A 20623-nucleotide genomic window follows, 5' to 3' on the forward strand; every position below is an offset into this window, starting at 1 on the left:
CTTTCAACTGCGTAGGAAACATATACGAGTATAGTTTTGCTAATGGCACGTTGATAAGTAAAGGAATATCAAACTATTATTTCGAGTGAAAATTTAAATTGTTCGTCGTTCAACTATTTACATTACCAAAATTTTTCAAGATATTATTCTTTGAAAACATGAGCAATTCGCTTTTTCACATTTAAATAAGAGCAATTTCCTGCATGTGGTGGTTATGTCCAGAGTTTTTACGTCCCTTTTGCCTATAATAACTGGCACTGAACCAGCACTACACAAAATAATTGATGTTTTTTCTTAAATTAAATATCTATTCAGTGGTTTCTCTAGACAAGCGTGTTTTGATCTCAACAAAAGATAAGGACTATTGTTTTTTTTTATTAAAAAAACTAATTACCACACGATCCTTAAGTTCTTAGCGATACAAATTAAGGAATTATTTAATAAAAATGACTGCTTCGTTGGCGGCTAAATGTAAGCCTACAGATGAGAGTTCCTTGGTTCAAACACCAGATCGGGCCGACAAAAAGTTATCAGGTTTTTCCGTCGAAAAAATCTCAGTAACGGACCAGAATTCGCTCCCGTACCTCAAGAAGGACGTAAAGTCGTTAGTCCTGCGCCTGAACTCATTTTGGTCGTGTCTGACTTGTTACCCTATCGGCTTATAAGAATGAGCGAAAAGACAGATAATATGTCCTTCATAGTTGGTTCATACATCCCCCTTGACATCATCAATTAAATTTACGAAATATGAAAGATGGATCCAAAAAAAAACGTAATTATTTCCATTAGTTAAAGAGAGCTCGAAGAGTTGATGGTTGTTACACTGGCCCAATGACAGACGGGCTGCAACCAGCTCTACAATTATTAAAAAACCATACATTTACTTTAGCTCATAATGTGTTTTGTTCCCAGTATTATTTATTTAAATACATTAATTTTAATGTCTTCATTTCCGATTTCTTGTCCTGTCAGGTATAGCAATAAATTTTTCGTTTGTATGTATGTTACCGTCAATAACTCGACAAGTTTTGATGAACGAGGTCCAGTTGAATTTCCATATGTATCTTTTATCGTTGATTGGTGTTATACAGGCGATATATATATATATATATATATTTAATTTACGAAGGTTAATTTTTTTTACATTAATTTGACTGAATCAGATTGTAATGTTTTGCATTTTTTTTAAATATTTAATATCGATAAACAAAACTTATACTACACATTCGAAACAAAATATGTCGTACCAAGAGATAACAATATTATCATACGTATTGATCAGATTGAAGTAAATTTTCTTATTCAATTTGCGCTACACTTAACTCTTACACTTACAGATCACTAAATATAAATAATAATCTTATAAGATAACCAGATTGAGTGAATTAAGAGTCAGTGTCATTCGGGATGATGTAAGGATTCTAACGATACATTAATACGTGCATTCATTTTCTGGGCAGTCAATACTTAAGATTTAGCGAATACTTAAGATTTACAAGTAAAAATATTTAAATTATAATTTATTTTTTCTTATGTATAGCCCGGTCAATCTAGACATTAGAAGTTACATAAATTTACAAAAAGCTGAAAATGCTTTCACTTGTTCAAAACATAATTAAAAATAATATTCAGAAGTTCCGAATGATTCCGGTACCTGTTTTTATTTTCAAAGGCTGAAAATCCCGAAAAAAAAAATGATTTTTCGCAATTTTCAGGAAAACGGTAAGTATTATCGCAAAATTACCATAGACATAAATTGAAGCTTATAAAATTATCTATAAAAAATGTATTTATACTTTTTTTTCTTAGAGCAACCGTTTCGGAGATATAGCGCGTTAAAAAATTGTAAGCGTCATAATATGCATAAGTTAGCTACATATATACATCTATGAAGCTGTAATAGAAGTAAAAATATTTTGCAATCGGTATACATACATATAACCAAACATTGTTATACTCTTTGAGTAAGACTATAAAATGGAATGATTCGGAACTTCTGAATATTACTTTTAATTATGTTTTGAACAAGTGAAAGCATTTTCAGCTTGTTGTAAATTTATGAAACTTTAGTCTTTTTTTATTCTCTAATTTGACCGGACTAGTAATAGGTGGCTGGGTAAATGGTCCACCTGATGTTAAGTTGTCAACATCGCACAAAGACATTGGCGCGATAAGAAATATTAACCATGCCCTACATCGCCAATGCGCCACCAACCTTGGGAATTAAGATGTTATGTCCCTAGTGCCAGTAATTACACTGGCTCACTCACCCTTCAAATCGGAACAAAGCTTAGTATTGCTGTTTGGCGGCGGAATACCTGAAGAGTGAGTGGTATCTACCCCGACGAGCTTGCACAAAGCCCTCCAAGTATCTCATTTCGTTCGACTGTAACAAAATCAATTTCCAATTCAATTTGAATCCCGAATGCTATTGAACGTATAAATACAGCACGCCTACGTCACGATGAATCCCGTTTTATTGCAATCGGAATTGCTTTCTTAGGCATAAAATGAGGTTTGTGACAACATAACAAACTTTGACCGCCGATAAATCTCTACGGACACGGACCCGGTTTAATTTTTATAATATTATATATTAAATCGTAGCAAAGGAGTAATTACGTTTAGATGACTCGTGATCTATTACGGGATCTATCTATTATAAATATACAATTTATAAAAACAAAATAAAAACACGTCATCCGGGTGTAATAGGAGTTGTATGTACATATATTCATTACATTTCATCGAAATCGGTCCAACGGTTAGGTATATAATATACTCGTATATGCGGTTAATATAACAGTTAAGTTATATATATGTATGTAAATGTAAATATTTACATATAAATGATACTTCATTTGTAAGTATATAGAGAACGTACATTTTATTGAAAAAATAATTTAATCGATTTGAAATAATCACTTCAAAAAGTGTGTTATAAAGTAACATCTCTAATTCTTCGATGATTGGACTAAGACATTCCCTTATTTTAACGAGAAGATTTGGAGATTATTTCAATTCGCCGCCGTAATTCGGTTTGGTACATACATGTTGCAGATTACATAAATTAGCTTTATATTAATGACATTTAAAAAAATCACTCAAATATTATAAAAGTAGAAATAACTATATAAAAAAAAGAAAATAGATACTTAGAATGTCTAGACATTAAAACATGATCCTAGGCGAAACGCGTCGTTGCAATTCAACTCTATCTCGATAAATGAGCCGTTGCATACGCCTGACAGAGACAAAAGATGGTAAACTATTGTACGGATACAGTTTTGATTAGAGTGCTGTGATAATTAACATCAGCCGAGAATACACACCCCTCTGAGGATATACCACTTTGCAAATGTCAGTCAAATACTCATGGAGCACGCTGGGCATGGATTGGTATTCTTCAGAGAGCTTTCTAGCTATTAAGAATGATTGACGGTAGTCATACGGGATACTCCTAGTCTCCATCTACTGATTAAACCAACTTGTCTCATATTCTAACACTAATCAGCAATTCTTCGTATTGTTGTGTTCCAGTATGCAGGATGAGTGAGCCAGTGTAACTATAGGCAGCATAGAAGCGATTGGATAATGTTTTATTACAGTACCAATGTATATGGTCGATGGTGACCACCTATGATTAGGTACCATATTTGCCAGTCTGCATTCATATTTCAAGGAACAAAAAAAGTTAGCTCTACTATTAGGACCGAGTTTTTCTTACTCTTAGATGAGGAGGGGGGGAATCCGGAAGTCTGAATTTGTGCCGAATATTGCAAGAAAACGGAAACGGTTGCGTTTTGTCAAGACGGTTGTTTAGCCATTACGATCCGTACTGAGTATGGTAATCGTAGGGGTTTATCGGGTAAAAATTGTTTTAACACGATCCTACCCCCTTCCACAAGAAACTTTTGCACCTCTTGGAGATGAGTTGAGGATATCCCTTAAGTAATAAAACAGAAGAGGATACAACCACGTGGACTCTATGTTTTATGTATTTGCTTGTGTGTTATTATAGTCATCTAACTCATGGTTGAGGACAGAATACATTGAAAGAAGATTACAGTTTTTAATTCCAACTACAGACAAGTGTGTCGTAGTGCGTGTGTAGGATAAAATCGACCTTATGTCCCATATAAGGTCAGTGTTATGGTATGAGCATGTATACTACTAAATGACGCGTTAGCGACGTAATATGATTATATTAGTCTTAAAATATTATATATATGTAGATATAGTGTCACACTACAAAAGAACTGAAACAAACGAGGTAACTTTATTATCTTAGTGTGCGTGACAGCGACGCTTGACATTTGCCAAACGTCATTTTAATTTACTAGTGTAAAGTACTACTTGACTTAGCGGCTGTCAGTGGTCCCCGAGAACCCCCTTTAGGTGCTGGAGGCCCGCACAGGCGGGCCGACCGTCAGGGTGTCACGGTAGCATGCGCAAGCGATCCCGTGGCGCCCGCCGAAAGACGGAGAGGGTAGCGCTGGTTTTTTAGTGGGTAAACCCGGCGTACCTGGGCGCACTCAGCGTCCAGGGCTCCGGGGAGTCCCACACACCCCCCACCTTCCATCGTGTGGGGGAAGCGCGTAAAAAGTTTTTCCAGCGAGAAAAAAAAAAAGAAAAAAGGGTCTGTCAGTGGTATTGTTTACAACTCGTGCGCGATTTCTAAATTAGGCTTTTTTTGTACTAATATCGCTTAGTTTCACTAATATTTGTGTTGTCCTGCGTTGTTTCTTGTGTATTACTTGTTGTGAGGTAAGTGTTTCTTTAATAATCTAGTAGTTGGTGATGGAATCTGAGGAGCCCCCGGATGGGGGCGGAGGTGACTCCATAAGTCATGATTTGATGATGATGAGGTTCTTTCGGTAATAGTATTCCTGTTTCTAACGATTCTTCTGTCTGGCTCTATGATTTTTTGGATAGACTGGCTCCACCTTTTGTTCCTCCTGAAAATTGTTTTCTTTCATCTTCCCCTTCTCCTTCTTCCTATGATCGAATGGATGATCCTTTTACATTTGATGAGCTTTGCTCTGTTTTAGACAATCTTCACGACTCCTCCCCTGGTATTGATGGTATTCCAAAATTAATTTTACTCTCAATTCTTAACAAAATTTATGAAACTGGGTGTATTCCTGAGTCATGGAAGCATCAAATCATCATTCCTATCTTTAAACCCCATAAAGATCCTAAAGATCCCTCCTTCTATCATCCTATTGCCTTATCGTCAGTTCTAGCCAAAACTATGGCACACCTAATAAAAAATAGATTGGAATGGATTCTTGAAAGCAGGAATATCTTGCCAAAATCGCAGTTTGGGACAGTTAGTTTAGAAAAGGTATGGGCTCGATGGACAGCCTGAGCGTGTTCTCTTCGGAAATTCGTCCTGCCCTCTCAAGGGGACACCATCTTGTTGGTGTCTTTCTTGTCGTCACTTCAGCCTATGATAATGTTCTCCTCCCGCTACTCAGGCAGAAAATGCTCCAGCTGAGTCTTCCCGCGAGGATGATTAATATCATATGTAACCTTTTCATGCAACGTTTCTGTTCGAGTCCAAGGTACTATGCATCCCCCAAGAATAGTATGGAAGGGTTTACCACAGGGCTCGGTTTTAAGTCCCATTCTCTATAGTTTATATACTTCTGAACTTGACTCTTATTGTTCATCCGATTGTAACATATTACAATACGCAGACGATATAGCCCTATATTATGCCTCAAAATCTATTGAAGATTGCTCTGTTCGCCTTAATTCTGCTTTACAAAATCTTTATATTTGGCTAGGATCATGGCTTATCTCTGTCTAGTCCTAAAACTTCTGCAGTGGTGTTTTCCAGAAGAAGATTGATACCGGATGTTGATATTGTTCTGGAAAAATGTTTGGGGGTATATTTTGACTTTCGTATGACTGGCACGGTCCACCTTAATTACATTAAGGAAAAATGTGAGCTTGGGGTAAATGTTTTGAGGTCTCTTTCAGGTGTGTGGTGGGGTGCTCATCCCTACACTCAGAAACTCCTTTATAATTTTCGATTTTTAAGACACTTTCTGCCTCGCACAGCCACTCTGTGGAACCAGCTTTCACCGGCGGTTTTTCCGAACCGATACGACTTAGGAACCTTCAAGAAAAGAGCGTACTCTTTCCTGAAAGGCCGGCAACGCACCTGCAAGCCCCCCGGTGTTGCAGATGTCCATGGGCGGTGGTACTCACTTTCCATCAGGTGAGCCTCCTGATCGTTTGCCACCTCTACTATAAAAAATAAAAAAATAACGCCATTGTTCGGAGTCATTTTGATTAGGGGTCATTCTTGCTTGAACCGTGTAATAAATCTGCTTAAGTCGATTGGGACAAAATTCAAGCTAAGTGTCTCCGCATCATTTGTGGTGCCATGAAGTCCTCCCCATAAAAGCTCTCCAAGTAGAATGTCTGGATCCCCCCTTATTTCTTCGTAGACAATATCTTTGTGATAGATTTCTTTACAAAGCTGTTCAAAATTCTTGCCACCCATTACTTACTTCTCTTTGTCACCTTTCAAATTTTATTCCATCTTCAACTTATTGGACTCATATCGAAGCTCCTTGCCTTTTCAAAAGAACAAACGTTCGGTTTAAAAACCTCTTAAATGAGCAGTTTTCCGGGTGGCGAAATATGTTTACTGACGCCTCTAAACTATCTGCAGATGTCCCTGTGGGTTCGGCGGTGTGGGTTCCTGATATGAAGCTGACTCTTAGTTTTAAATGCTCTCCCAGGATATCTGTTTTTTCTGGAGAAACAATAGCTATTTATGAAGCTGTATCCCTGTGATAGAATCCCACAACCTTAATAAAACCATAATTTTTAATGATAGTCGCAGTTGTTTAGAGGATATTTTAAAATTTCTCTTACATTCTAGAGATGTTCACCCAATCAACCTCAAAACTCGGGAACTTCTTTTTAAGTATCACTCTGCTGGAATTGAGGTAGCCCTTGCATGGATTCTTGGAGACTGGGATTTCTGGCAATGAACAGGCTGATATATGTGCTAAGTGGTCTATTCGCAATGGTACGGATACTTATGCTAACTGTTTTTCCCAAGATTTACGTTCTGTCGCTAAAATTGATTTGAATAAGCGTTGGAATGATGTATGAAACTGTACTCGTCATGTAAAAGGTAAATTTTATGGCAGTTTGCAACCTGATATTCCATTAAAATCCTGGTTTTTTTGAGTTTCGTAACTGCTCTAAATTTTCTACTTCGACAATAATTCGGTTGCGTCTTCGCCATAACTGCAGCCCTCATTTTTTATCAAAGATCAGGGTTCGAGACCACTCTTGATGAGGGTACCGTTGAACATATTTTCTTTGATTGCACCAGATTTCTTGTTTCACTGTATGATGTTCTTCCTCCTACTTTCCCTCGCCCTTTCAACATGTCCTGTATTTTGTCTTCTTCAGAAATCTCTATTATGACTATTTTATTTAAGTATATTGAAATATATAACATTAAACTTTGAGTAAGTTTAAGTATATATTATTTATATAATAAGTATATTTATGTAGGTAGTTTTATTATTTTGTATCTTAGTGGGTGTTGGTGTTGGTATATTATATTGTGATGTCCTATTTGTTCCTATTTGTTAGATCGTGCTACTGGTCATTTGGCAGAACGAAAAAGTTCTGTTTCAAGCAACCACGTGTATTTTTCAACCCTGACACTGGCAGAATTGTCAACCTATTGACAGAAGCCATAAATATAATTTATTATTAATTAATTAAGTACTACTTAGTGGCGAATTGTTGGCCTATTTCTATTTATAAATAATATAGATAATTTTCTTTTACATATTAATGAATGATATGACTATCGTTACTTGCCTAAAATATACCGTCAGCGATAAAACATCATTAATAGTAAAAGTTTTTCTTTACATCTCAGAATTTACGTAGATAATTATTAGGTATATATTCTTTGAATGTTTTAATCAATGTCGCATATAGTGTGTATATGTGACATTGATTTCGATTATGTTATACAATTAGAATAGCATTGAGAATCGAATCGCCGACTTTGACATCGATAAAATTACTATATCTCTGCGATCTATTCGTTATTATAAAAGCAAATAAGTAACAATTGATTTGTTATTCACTTACCAACAGCAATGAGAATGTGATTTTTTTTTCAAAAATATTGCTTATTGACCAGATAATTTTAACTTTTATCTTTGAGAAATGCTCGGAGCCACGACTAAAAACTTTAACCCTTATTTACTGTGTTATCCATTCTAGAACGTGTTAAACTCTAGAGCTGCAATCCTTACGACACGAAACCAAATATTGACTCGGGCCGAACATGTGAGACCATCAAAATAAACAATGTTATTCGCAAGGGCGTCGAACTAGAGCGAGTAAATTGGCACTGCTAAATCTGTAAATTGAATTGCAGAAACGAAACGCATCACAAATTTTGACGGGACACAAGATCCGGACGAAAATGGCCCTAGAAAATGACACTCACGAAACATTTTTGATATTATATATCTTATTTTTGTTATTTTTACTAGTTGTCGCTCGCGTCTTCGCTCGCGTTTTAGGCATTGTTCGTTGGGTGATAGGTAAAAAAAGTAAGTAGTAAAGTAAGCCTTTGTCAACGCTTGGGGTTGCTTCATCCCAAACTTCATTAGACACGGTTCATAAGTTTGACCGTGAAAAAGTAACAGACAGACAGACTTTCGCATTTATATAGATAAGCAATCAAAAATACATATTCATAAAATTAAAACTGATCTCCGTATGTTTTGTTTGTAATTTTTAACTTTTATAGCCTTCTAAATTTACAAATCGTTTAGTCGTTTATTGGTAGGTTATGAGTACCTGGGACCTTGAGTTACTTTAAAGAACTAGGGATGACCTTTAAAATGTGTGTTTAATAGGAAACTGTTATTATAACAGATTTTTATAACAATTATTCTCAAATATAATTCCAAATCAAAATCAGTGTCCATTAGGAAATTCAATCTAAAAGCCATTCAATAGATTTGTCATATTATGAAAGTGTACATTTTATAAAGTAAAATTCTAGGAATAGTAAACATTAATTCTATGCAAGACATTAAAATTTAAAAGTAATTATTAAATATATGTACTGAAATTAGACTTAAAGAGTAACCGCCGAGCTTGCCGGTTTCTCTCAGTAGTGACCACATTCCGAACTCGTGGTAACTACAAGTGTAATCATCATGATAGACTTGTAAATTGACAATAAAAAAAAGTGTATTTTAATAAATATAGCTATTTAATTCAAGAATAAAACTACATTTTCAGATAATTGAAAGTATACATCGCTATTAATTTATAAATTAGCATACTATCTTCATTGCGGTAGGAACCTTGTGGATATCTAAGTTCTGTTATTAGTATATATGTTTAAATTGAATTATACATATAAAACCAAAAAGTACAATAAACTACGCATTATAATATTATATTTCTCAGTGGTACTACAACATATTTTCGTAAAGAACAAACCTTCGTCTATTTTGATAACTTCTATAACAGTCGTACGCAAATAAACTGTATTAAAAATAAATTACTTAAAATCTAAGGATTATATAATTATATCATCAATTCTATAAATTATTTTCAATAGTAAACACAAATATTACTATTAGTGTAAATCTTTTTTTATTGTTAATTTGATTACAAAAACTGTCAGAAGTTCAAGATGATTCTTCGGATAAAAGTCAACTTCGTGACTAAAAATCTCCTTAGCTCCTTAGCATTATATTATAAAATTCAATTGAATATTCGAGAAAGCGAATAAGTAAATTCGCTTTTTATTAAACTCAAGATAACAATTTAAATAAATATTGTTGGAAATGCCTGGGTATTTGTTTGTCTTAAAGATGTGATAACACGTTAGTAAATGAACGAGTTTACATGACGTTTTTACAAATACAGTTAAAACTGTGAAATAATAATGGGTTCAGTGTTTACGATGTCGACACAATGTCTAGAAGGTGAAATATGAATTAGGTGCTAATATTATCGGGCAGCTGCGACAACTATACACAAGAAATAAATCAAGATTGTTTTGAATGGTAAAGGTGCCGAACTAGTGGAGTGTTAGACTAAAATAGAGAGGTATCATTGGCCGAGTACATTAGTACGGGCCGCGTCGAAACATTTTGCAAATGCAGTATGTAAATTAGCAACATTTGGCTTAATGCCTGCCTATTACAGGGCTAAAGCTCCCCACAAACAAACAGTCTTTTATTTGTAATTATTTCGCGAATTAGAGCACGACGTGTGAATTTATGATTATTTTACATTACGATTATTAATTAGCGAAACACTACACTCATCTATTATGGAAATAAAAAAAAAATGCTAATGGAAGTAAAACAAAGATAATGGGCTTGAAAAAAAACCTTTTCTAATTAAGCCCATTCATCTATTCGAATATATATATATATTTTTATGTGATAGGTAAACGAGCAGGAGATTCACCTGATGGAAAGTGACTACCACCGCCCTCGGACATCTGCAACTGCTGGCTTTTGAGGAAGGAGTACGCTCTTTTCTTGAAGGTTCCCAAGTCGTATCGCTCCGGAAAAACCGCCAGTGAAAGCTGGTTCCACAGAGTGGTTGTGCGAGGCAGAAAATGTCTTAAAAATCGCGCTGTTGTGGATTTTTAGACATCTAGGTGTTGCGGGTGAAACTTAGAATTTTGACGAGATGTCCGAAGTTGAAATTCAGCAGTCGGGATTAATCAAATCGTATTAATCAATTCGAATATTTCACTCGACTAGCTCATCAATCAGTTGCATTACCTGTCATAAAATTATTAGTTTTTTAGGAGTCCTTTAAAACTATGTCCAAAGGTAGATACTTATCTACATTAATTATTCTGGGCGCTCCCAAAGCATTTATGTAAATGTCATTTCTGGATGAAGTTTGCCAACCACTCAACAAAATAATTTCTGAACGTATAATTTCATGTTTCTTAAAATAAAATATTCATTAAAATGACCATTTATAAGTTCTTAACGTTTAATATCATAATAATTTATAAAAAAATACGAAACCTAAAAAAAACCACAATATTTAATACATTTCGCAAACAAATCAATGAAATATACTGTTGTAATATATAATTAAAAGGATAAAGTTTCATAAGCAGGTATCTTATATTTGAGCGTCAGAAATCTACAGAAATCAAGAAAAAAACCAGGGAAATAATTGCCCTTATAAATATTTATCATGAACATGCATCGAATTCCCAATCTTTTTAGTTAACACTTAAAGAGACCAATTTGCCGACCATCCAAATAACATCTCGCTAAAATAAATATCAACAACAATAAATATATATTAGTATCTTCATCCTCGTATTTTATTGTATGTAAAATGTAAGTAAAAGGGAAGCAAGTATACACGGGGCAGGTTTTTTTTTCCACCGACACATGCAGGTGTCCTCACGAAATAAATTATTATATTAACACAAACTAAGCAGCTGAAAATTTCGAGATGCTTCCGTTAAGACGCTATACTAACCACGCGCCATCTCGGCTCTTAAAATAAATGTTAAATGTTTCAGAATAAAATGTATCGTTAGGATGGTGTGACCGATGAACCCATTGAAGTGAAACTTCAAGGTCATATTAGAGTGCAACTTTTTTAAATGAATCGTTTCTGACGCAATAATATATGGCATTGGAGTCACACTATCTTTATTGGTATCGGTGTTTTATCGGTACAGGCATAATGCGGAAATCGCTGAAATATTTCTCTGTTAATTGGTTTAACGTTTAAGATGTATCTCATAACGCGCCTACTATTCTTATGACCTACGCAAACGCAAACGCTGATATTCACAGATTAAAAACAAAACAGACGTATCATAGGAGCGTGGGTCTGTGCGTCACGTTCAGCGCAATCGAGATCAAGTCATGCGGTTATGGTGACGCATGGAGGAATGTAATCACATGCCCACTGATACAAACAATCCAATAGACACAGACCTACAGTGTTGGAGAGTTGCTGTTGCAAATTCGTCCATAGTCAGACTACAAACAAGTTTGAGGAATGGTGTATAAATATATATTAGGTACGTTAAACAACCTGTATAAAATACATTTTATTAACGCCGATATACGAAGCGCTCAAAAAATACCACGTACCAAACAAATGTATGTACATTGACTATTGAAAATTCTATAATAGCTGAGGTTATGTCAACAGCTGCAATATTATTAGCTCTCGGACGGAAAGAAATATATATTATTATAAAATAAAAAGAACTTTAATTTAGTACCAAGGATAAGTCTAGTGGTCGTTTAAAAATATAACCAACCAACGCTTTAATTATAGTCAAACGTTATATTCAGAGATTTGACAGTACCGTGAGATAAGAGACGTGGATCATGTGAATTTAAAACGAATAAACGTTTTGACAGTTAATTATATAGGAAACGTTCACGATTTAAACTTTTGCATTAATGCGAAAAAATTAAAACAATTTCACAAAACAAAAACTGTTGCGGGAATATGTCGAGATAAAAAAAAATATGCGAATCACGTTTAAAAGCTTCCTGAATAATAAAATGTACAAATAGCAATAAAAGTTGACAGCGCACTCGGTAAGACACTGAATAGGTAATATAATTCCAAATAGCACACTTGTAACCGCATTTATACTTTAATACTTCAACTGCAGCGGCGGCAGGTGGCTGCAGAAAAAAAAAGGATAGACCATATAACTCCCCACAATAGTGTCATTAATCCTTCATGGGGTCTCTGACCCCGGTCCGCGAGTGATAGACAATGGTAGTCGTTTGTGAGCTGAATTAATGCGTGTGCGCTGCAATTGGAAGCGGCCAGCCTTGAACTTGCCCACTGCAGTTCGATGCAAGCGATGAATGCGAAAGCCGTCGCCATTTCTAGGATCGCGTCATGTTACGTACGATAAAAACTTAGAACAGATGTAGATGGTAATGGCATTGGGACGACAGATTAAAGATAAATTTTATATTAAATATAACATAAAAAACCCATTGGAATATAAATGAGATTAATCATAAGTTACTGATAACCCGTATCTGTACAGACACCGTCGTTTGTTTATAAATACATATTTCTTCCTACATTTTATTTAATAGTTTCATGTTTGATTTTTTACGAGACCGTTAAATTCTTGTTATTATATCATTTCAATTCATTAGAAAAGTGCCCTCGAAAGTCCTGAGTTTTAATATAAGATGATATGTTATGTGATGCCATTTTTGATGTAGGTCGGTCCGAGTCTAGAGCTGCTACTTGCTTTTACAATATGCCGCGTGCAGTGCTTGTTACGGACAACAGAACAGAAGTAATATTATACAAATAGGATAAGCGTGTCGCACTGAGCACGCTTCAGGAAAACCAAAACAACTATATTCTGTGTTGTTATGCGGGGATAGTCGCGTTCAAAGTACGTTGAAATAATAATTTTATCTTAATGTTTTATAAATGTGAAGTCAAGTAAAAATAAATCCGTAATTTTTTTCATTTTATTATCGTAGTATATTTTAATGCTAATTACAAGTTGATTCGAAGCTCAAGCTAATTGAAGGGCTTCAGTAGCTAAAAAGTTGGAGCCTTCAAGACCTTCATTGGAGAAGAATCTCATAAGTTTTCGTCATACTTCAATTCTTAAGAAAATATGTGAATTATTATTAAAATATTATTATTATTAGGCCCTGTGATATCAAGGGCACCACGCAACGCCACACTACTCGACAATAACAAGAACTCCAACAGTACGACATTTAGGTTATTTCCTGTGGTCACATTATATAAGTTATAGCTTTTTAAATTATCATAAAATGACATTTAGATGATCACGTACACCAAGATCTGTCCATCGTTGAAAAGGACGAGTCCAAGAGTGATGAACATGGATTGAAAACGCAGCCTAGGATGCTCTTTTGTCAAGACATGACATGACAAGGTGTGACCCGGCCGGATGCCTGCTGATGGTGATTTAAAATTATAACTGGACTCCTACTAATTATAACTATTTGAAAAAGTGAATACCGAGTGGACAGAATATAATTTTAATCCATGTTTTTATTTTTACTAAATATAATTCTTGTAACGTGTAATGACTGAAATATTTAATTTATAAACAAATGTTTTTTTCTTTGTTTGTTTCACTTGTTTGTACCAAACCATCTTGTTTGAGTATCTGTATACTTCTTGTAGACACTCGTGTTATGGTTTCTAGCACAGAATCATCAAAGCGAAATGAAAGCGGCACAGGAGATAACTTATTGCGCAAGTGTGCGCAGACACTGGTGCACTGACTTCCCTCACTTAAGGAAGCGTTGACAGGGCACTGTTACTGCACATATTTATTAACAAAAAACGATACAGACTCAATAACAACATAAATGATAATTACATTAATTTAACGATTACAGAATATCAAAATAAAAGGAAATGAGCTCAAGCTTGCTGATAAAACGTGAGTAAATTTTGCGTTTAAGTCCATTAATACATATGTATGCTAAGATAGTATGCATATCTATATAATATCTCATCTATATTTAAATAGGCAAAGATAAAACAGCTTAGTATTATATTCCTCTGTTTATTAACGGTCTTTGATAAGTTGTTGACCAGCTTTAGTGCTATCAATTAAAAATGGAAAGACTAGAAGAACATTCGTAATATTTTTTCCTTAAATGTTCAATAATAATTATTTCTTCCACTACGCGAAGAACAGTAAATACAAATAATTTCAACAGTTATATTATTAATTATTCTTCTTCAATTACAAAACGACTTTTAAAATGACGTTTAATCCGCTTATTCAATATCGATTATTAGAATACGTAATTAAAATAAAATATAATTGTTTTTATAATAATATCGATATGTTCCGACTGAGACAGTAGGTTGCGGGGTCGATGTCCTAACAACCGGTCGAGCTTAAAGCTTTGTCGAGCGAACGGGCAAGGCAAATTTGGCCCACTTTTGATAATCTATACTTAACAATTATACATTTCATAGACAAACATATATCTGTTACGTGTTCAAAAATATCAGAGTGTCAAAATATTAAATTACAATGTCTTACAAAGACTGGCGATCAGTTTTAAAACAATTCAGTACTTACAGTGAAGAATTAATGTTATCTAAGTATTAATGTATTCTGGTAATAAAGACATATGCGAGCGTTTAACTGTTATAATTTAAATAACTTTAAACAGTTAAAATTTGATAAAAATTTACCGTAAACTATTTAATTTAATTACCGAATATATTCATTCTCGTAATACGTTAATAAAATACAATAAAATCTAAAAAGAAATGTGATAAATGGCTATCTATAAAATATTCAATTTAATTATAAACCACATTCTTAAGGAATTAGTTGTAAGAATGATAAAATTATTGGTAACATTGTAACACACTGAGAAATGTTTATTGCTTCGTAAGTAGAATATTGTCTACTGGATATGGGTATAAGCTATTAAGCCCTTTATGCGCTGGCGCACTTTTGTTACATTAATCTCCCCTTCGCGGTTACTGTGCCGAGTAACGGTGTGCCGATGGAGGCACAAGTATGCACACTAGGCAAAGAGCAACATGACAGATTCGACGTTTTTCATTACCATAAATAAATAATAAATTATCAAATCTACCAATACTTGTGACATGTGCATGTTTAGACCAAATGGTTCAAATGTTATGTTGTGGTTTATTTTTTAATTCATTATTTTTGTATTTTGGTAATAATGTATTATTTTATTATATTTATTGAATAACTTTATAAGGGATAGAGTATCGAATTTTTTATGAAATTTATTTACATAAATCAACTTTAAATACTTTTCTCGATACAGTATCAAAATTTGATAAAATGTTCTGTGTTTAATGTACCATAATTTTAATGTTATTGAGAAACGTGTGAAGTCGTTAAAAAAACAAACAGAAATTCGTTGCTATGCTTCGATTATGGAATGAATTTGTATTATAAATGTTGAAAAAGAGTAACTAGTGAGTTTCTTGTCGGATCTTCTCGGTAGAATCTACATTCCGAAATGGTGGTAGCTTCACATAATATAGTTTGTAAAATGACGACTCAAAAGTGCTTGTAAAAGCCTACTTGAATAGTCTATTTTGATTTTGAAAACCTTTCAATCCAATTGAATTGAGTCTTAAGATTTCAGAGTCTTCTGAATACAAAATAATATTATAATACGATACGGGCCATTTGATCACTTTGATGGTAAGTAGTGACCACTACCCGTAGACATTGGTACTGTAAGAAATATTAATTGTTACTCATAACAATAATGAGCCAACTTCCTTGGAGACTAAGATGTTACGTCCCTCGTGGCTTTAGTTACATTAGCTCATTCAAACTTCAAGCCGGAACACAACAATAGTAATTATTGCTATTTGGTGGTAGAATATATGATGCAGTAGGTGGTACCTAACACAAATTAAAAGCTCTTGTATAGTGTAGTTGAATATAGGTTATATTTAAACGGTGTTCCTTTATTTACACAAATTTTAAAATAAATAAATTGCTTAAAAATTTACTAAGAATAAATGAAAACAATCTATGGATTATTAATTTCAACTTGTGCATCAAAATGTGAATGTATATATTTATTTTAAAAATAATAATCAATCGATAACCTAGTAATTTATTTTCTATGTAAATTATTTTCTCATTTAATACCACCTAATAGTCAACAAAATAGTTCAAAAGCGCTTTCTCTTAATGCTCTTGAAAGATTTAAATTTATTAAATATTTCAAAAAAATTATGTCAACGATGTTTAAATTCGAAAATTGTGACCATATTTTCTATATTAAGCACGTAACCGATTTATATACATAGATATGATTTAATTATTTTGACATATGAATAATTTTCTAAATTTATTTTCATACCGATAACTCGTATCTCCTTTATCCAATTAATAAAAAATAAATAAAAATTAATACTATAGCTGTCACATACGAACCGAAAATCCAAACCACGTCAAGCACTACCAACAAAATATACAATCATAGTAGTGACTGGACCGTGATGGAAGCACTTACTTGAGCTGAGAGCTCGGAGGCATAGATGTGAGCAATGAAAATTCAAATTAAACAATGGCACAGACAGTGTGTGGAGATTAAATTATAGATCACAAAAATCATAATATTTTTAAATATTTTTCACAATTCCCATAGGAGTGCTGACCGAAAAGAATGGAAGACGAGGGCATACTGCGATGACTCCAAGTAAATTGAGAGAAGATTAACGGAACTATGAAGATTTTTTTTCATCAAATTATCAATGGACCAAGCAGTAAACGGAATCTACTAAACATAGATAGAAAATACAATGTTTTTCATTAAATAATACAGAATATCAACATGTTTTGTAGGTTGGTTGCCGCTGAATACGAGGTCAATTTGTTTATGCTTTTCAAAATATCTTAGCACGGTGAATTAATTAGAACAGTGGCGAGTAAACATCATTTATGCTTATTTTGCAAATGTTTTAAATTCTTAGTGTTTTGAAATCGAGTGAATTACTTTAAAAGGTATTTTACAAAATTTGAAGTGTTATTTTGTGAAATAGTATCACTAACTATATACTTCAAGGAATTCTTGAACCTGCACGACAGATCACTAAGCCACCTGATGGTTTTAGGTTGGACACAGCAAATAAGTATAAATCACTGACTACACTGTCAATGCGCGTATGACCAATGATCATGGTTGACTGCGCATTCATAGTCATCTTAGATACTTCCGAGTTGCCCTTTGGCCTGTAATTACAGTTTCTCATTCAATACAAAGTATTGATCTGTTGCGGTAGAATAGATGATTTCGTTCTATTCACCAAGGCCGATCGGTCTACACAAAGCCGGATAAAATATCTGGTAATCATAATGGCACCCTTTGTTGCTGCATTACTGGAAAGTCACAGAGCCATAATCCTAATGCACAATGGCAAGAAACCTACAGCGAATTTTAATCGCGTTTATCGCCATTAAATGAGAATAATTAAGATACATTTGATTGACTAAATTTGATAAAAATCTAATTAAGGTAGTTGGACAGCACCCCTGTAGGCGCTTTAAGAGATATTAAACATTTTTATATTGCCAATGCTCTACAAGCCTTGGGAGCTAAGATGTTATGTCCCTTGTGCCTGTAGTTACATTGGCTCACTCACCCTTCAAACCGGTTTGGCAGTAGACTATCATAACTAATGATGAGTGGGTAGTACCTACCTACTACCAATTAAAGTTAATACTAGATTAAAATCTCCAAACCATGCCTGAAAAATCAACACATAACAACAATCATATGACACATAACAATAGTCATATATATTTTATAACGACCCATTAAGTAATACGGGAATTGAACATATGGAGTCCACACCCGCGCCCTAGGCTTAAAGTATCCTAATGGCCTCATTGGTTTAGTGGATAGCTTATAATCCAGATAGGACAAATCCCAATGACGAGCCAATAAATATAATTATAATTAATATAATTTATGGAGTTTTCAGTCAAGATTTACCGCTCGCATTTTCGCTTAGAGCATTAATCCCAGACTTAATTCTCTCCTGTCATGTCTGATTATGTTAGTAAGAGAATTGAGGGTTCAACAGTATTTGCGAACACACTTATACACCATTGCAACTCCTGCGCATCTGGCTAATCTCCGTTAAAAATGGCCGCCTTGACTGCCGCCAGAAATTATCATCATCAACTTACTGGTCGGTTTTAGTCCTGGATCTTGGGACTTACGGAGGACCACCTTAGATTAGAAAGTTTGAAAACTGTTCTAATCAGTTCGATAAACCAAACTTTAATATATTTGTATAGAATCAAAGTACATAGCTATTGAACTTACGATCTTCGGATCTTGCGTCACGAGCAGTTATGCGATGATTCTGACCCAGTTTACTAATAATTGAGCAAAAAAAAACAAGCTGACCATTGTTCATTGTATTCAATTCTAAATCGCTTATCTATACATAATGCTGTTGACAATGTAGAGGATACATAATGGAAACAAAGGTTATGCGGGAATGTATAGTTAATTAATATAACGAGGTATGTGCACTTTTTACTCATCAAAAGGCCGTTTTCACTTCACTTGGTTCATAATAAAAAATTTACCGTTTCCGACACCGTTGTCGAACGAAGGCAAGGTTTCTCATAATATACGTAATATTTAATTTAAATTTCCATCAATGGCCTTCCTACTCAAATATCCGTTGGGGAATCTTTGACAATACAAAATTAACGGTACCAATTTGTTGCGATTCAGTGATAAAATTGTTTCACAGTTAATTTTTTATCATGATTACGTTTTAAATTAAAAAAAAAATCAACTTCTAGGCAAAAAATAGTTCGAACACGAATCAAATGTATAACCTCGATTCGTCAACGATAAAAAATATCTTTACAGTTATCTATCGAATCATATCTCTTGTGTGCCAGGACCGGACTGACGATTGCGGGGTAAATGAACTTGGCAACTTATGTTTTTGGTTTGCCGGTTCAAGGAATTAGAAAATTTCGAAGAGCCGAAAAAATAAAATGCCTAGCAATCTGTTTTGCCGAAGCAGCTTCGTTTAAATACCAAATGTTGCTTAGGGCTCGGACACATTGCTGGTTAACATTCGTGTGTTTGTAACTTGTGTAAACCGTTATATGAACCTTATAATAATGTTCATGACATTTATAATATATAGCTCAATTTTCAAAATATAAACGTATTTAAGGACAACATGGAAGGAATCAATAACAATAATATATCAATAATAATAATATCAATAACCTCTATCAGGTGTTAATATTTAAAATATTTCTAAGTACTAATAAACATGTATTGTACAAGAACCACGAGTATACCGCACGGTCCAGAGAATAACAACGAAATGTTGCTGTTGTTTTATATATTTTTAAAACCTCATGAAATTAACCCCATGAAATATATTTGCAATTATTTAATTTAAATAAGTTTATGGTAATTTAAATTAATTAATAAATAACTTAAATTGAAATGATCTATTAAAATTTGATTATTCATGGTATGTAAAATGTTTTTGGCTATACTCGTAGACACACGATTTATTATTTTTCCTGTAAAACGATATTTAATAATTTATTTATTTATTGTAATAGTACACCGCCAACTTATCACTAAACATTTATAATTATAAATATAGGTAACATACCAAGTGATACATTTTAAAGGTGCAAACAACATTGCGAAATGATTCTTAATTGATGATGTTACATCGGGGGATGATATAAGTACTTATATTTTTATTATACTTGAACAAATAAATGTTAAATAGATTGAACAAATACAAAATAAGAGTAATTAATAAATGATCTTTAAGAAATGTACCCACTGTTACTACCCACAGTTTGTGCGTCTTTTAAACGATATCAAGTAAAACAAAATCAAAAAGTAACTATTAAATGTCTAATTCTTTTTCATTGTTTTATAAAACTTTAGATTGCGACTAGAGAACAAAGAAATTCCTCGAAAACTTAAGGGTCCAGACGCACCAGCAAAAACAAAACAAATTTTCGGAAGTTCGTCGTCTGGAC

General features: G+C 33.7%; 1 protein-coding gene across 1 annotated transcript in view; it reads right to left on the bottom strand.

Moving 5' to 3' along the window:
- The window catches only part of LOC113400563 (long-chain-fatty-acid--CoA ligase 1), a 62446-nt gene that overhangs the window by 32264 nt on the left and 9559 nt on the right, over positions 1-20623 (bottom strand). The gene's annotated exons all lie outside the window — the stretch shown is intronic.

This window comes from Vanessa tameamea, chromosome 17 (genome assembly GCF_037043105.1).
Source record: "Vanessa tameamea isolate UH-Manoa-2023 chromosome 17, ilVanTame1 primary haplotype, whole genome shotgun sequence".
NCBI lineage: Eukaryota > Metazoa > Arthropoda > Insecta > Lepidoptera > Nymphalidae > Vanessa > Vanessa tameamea.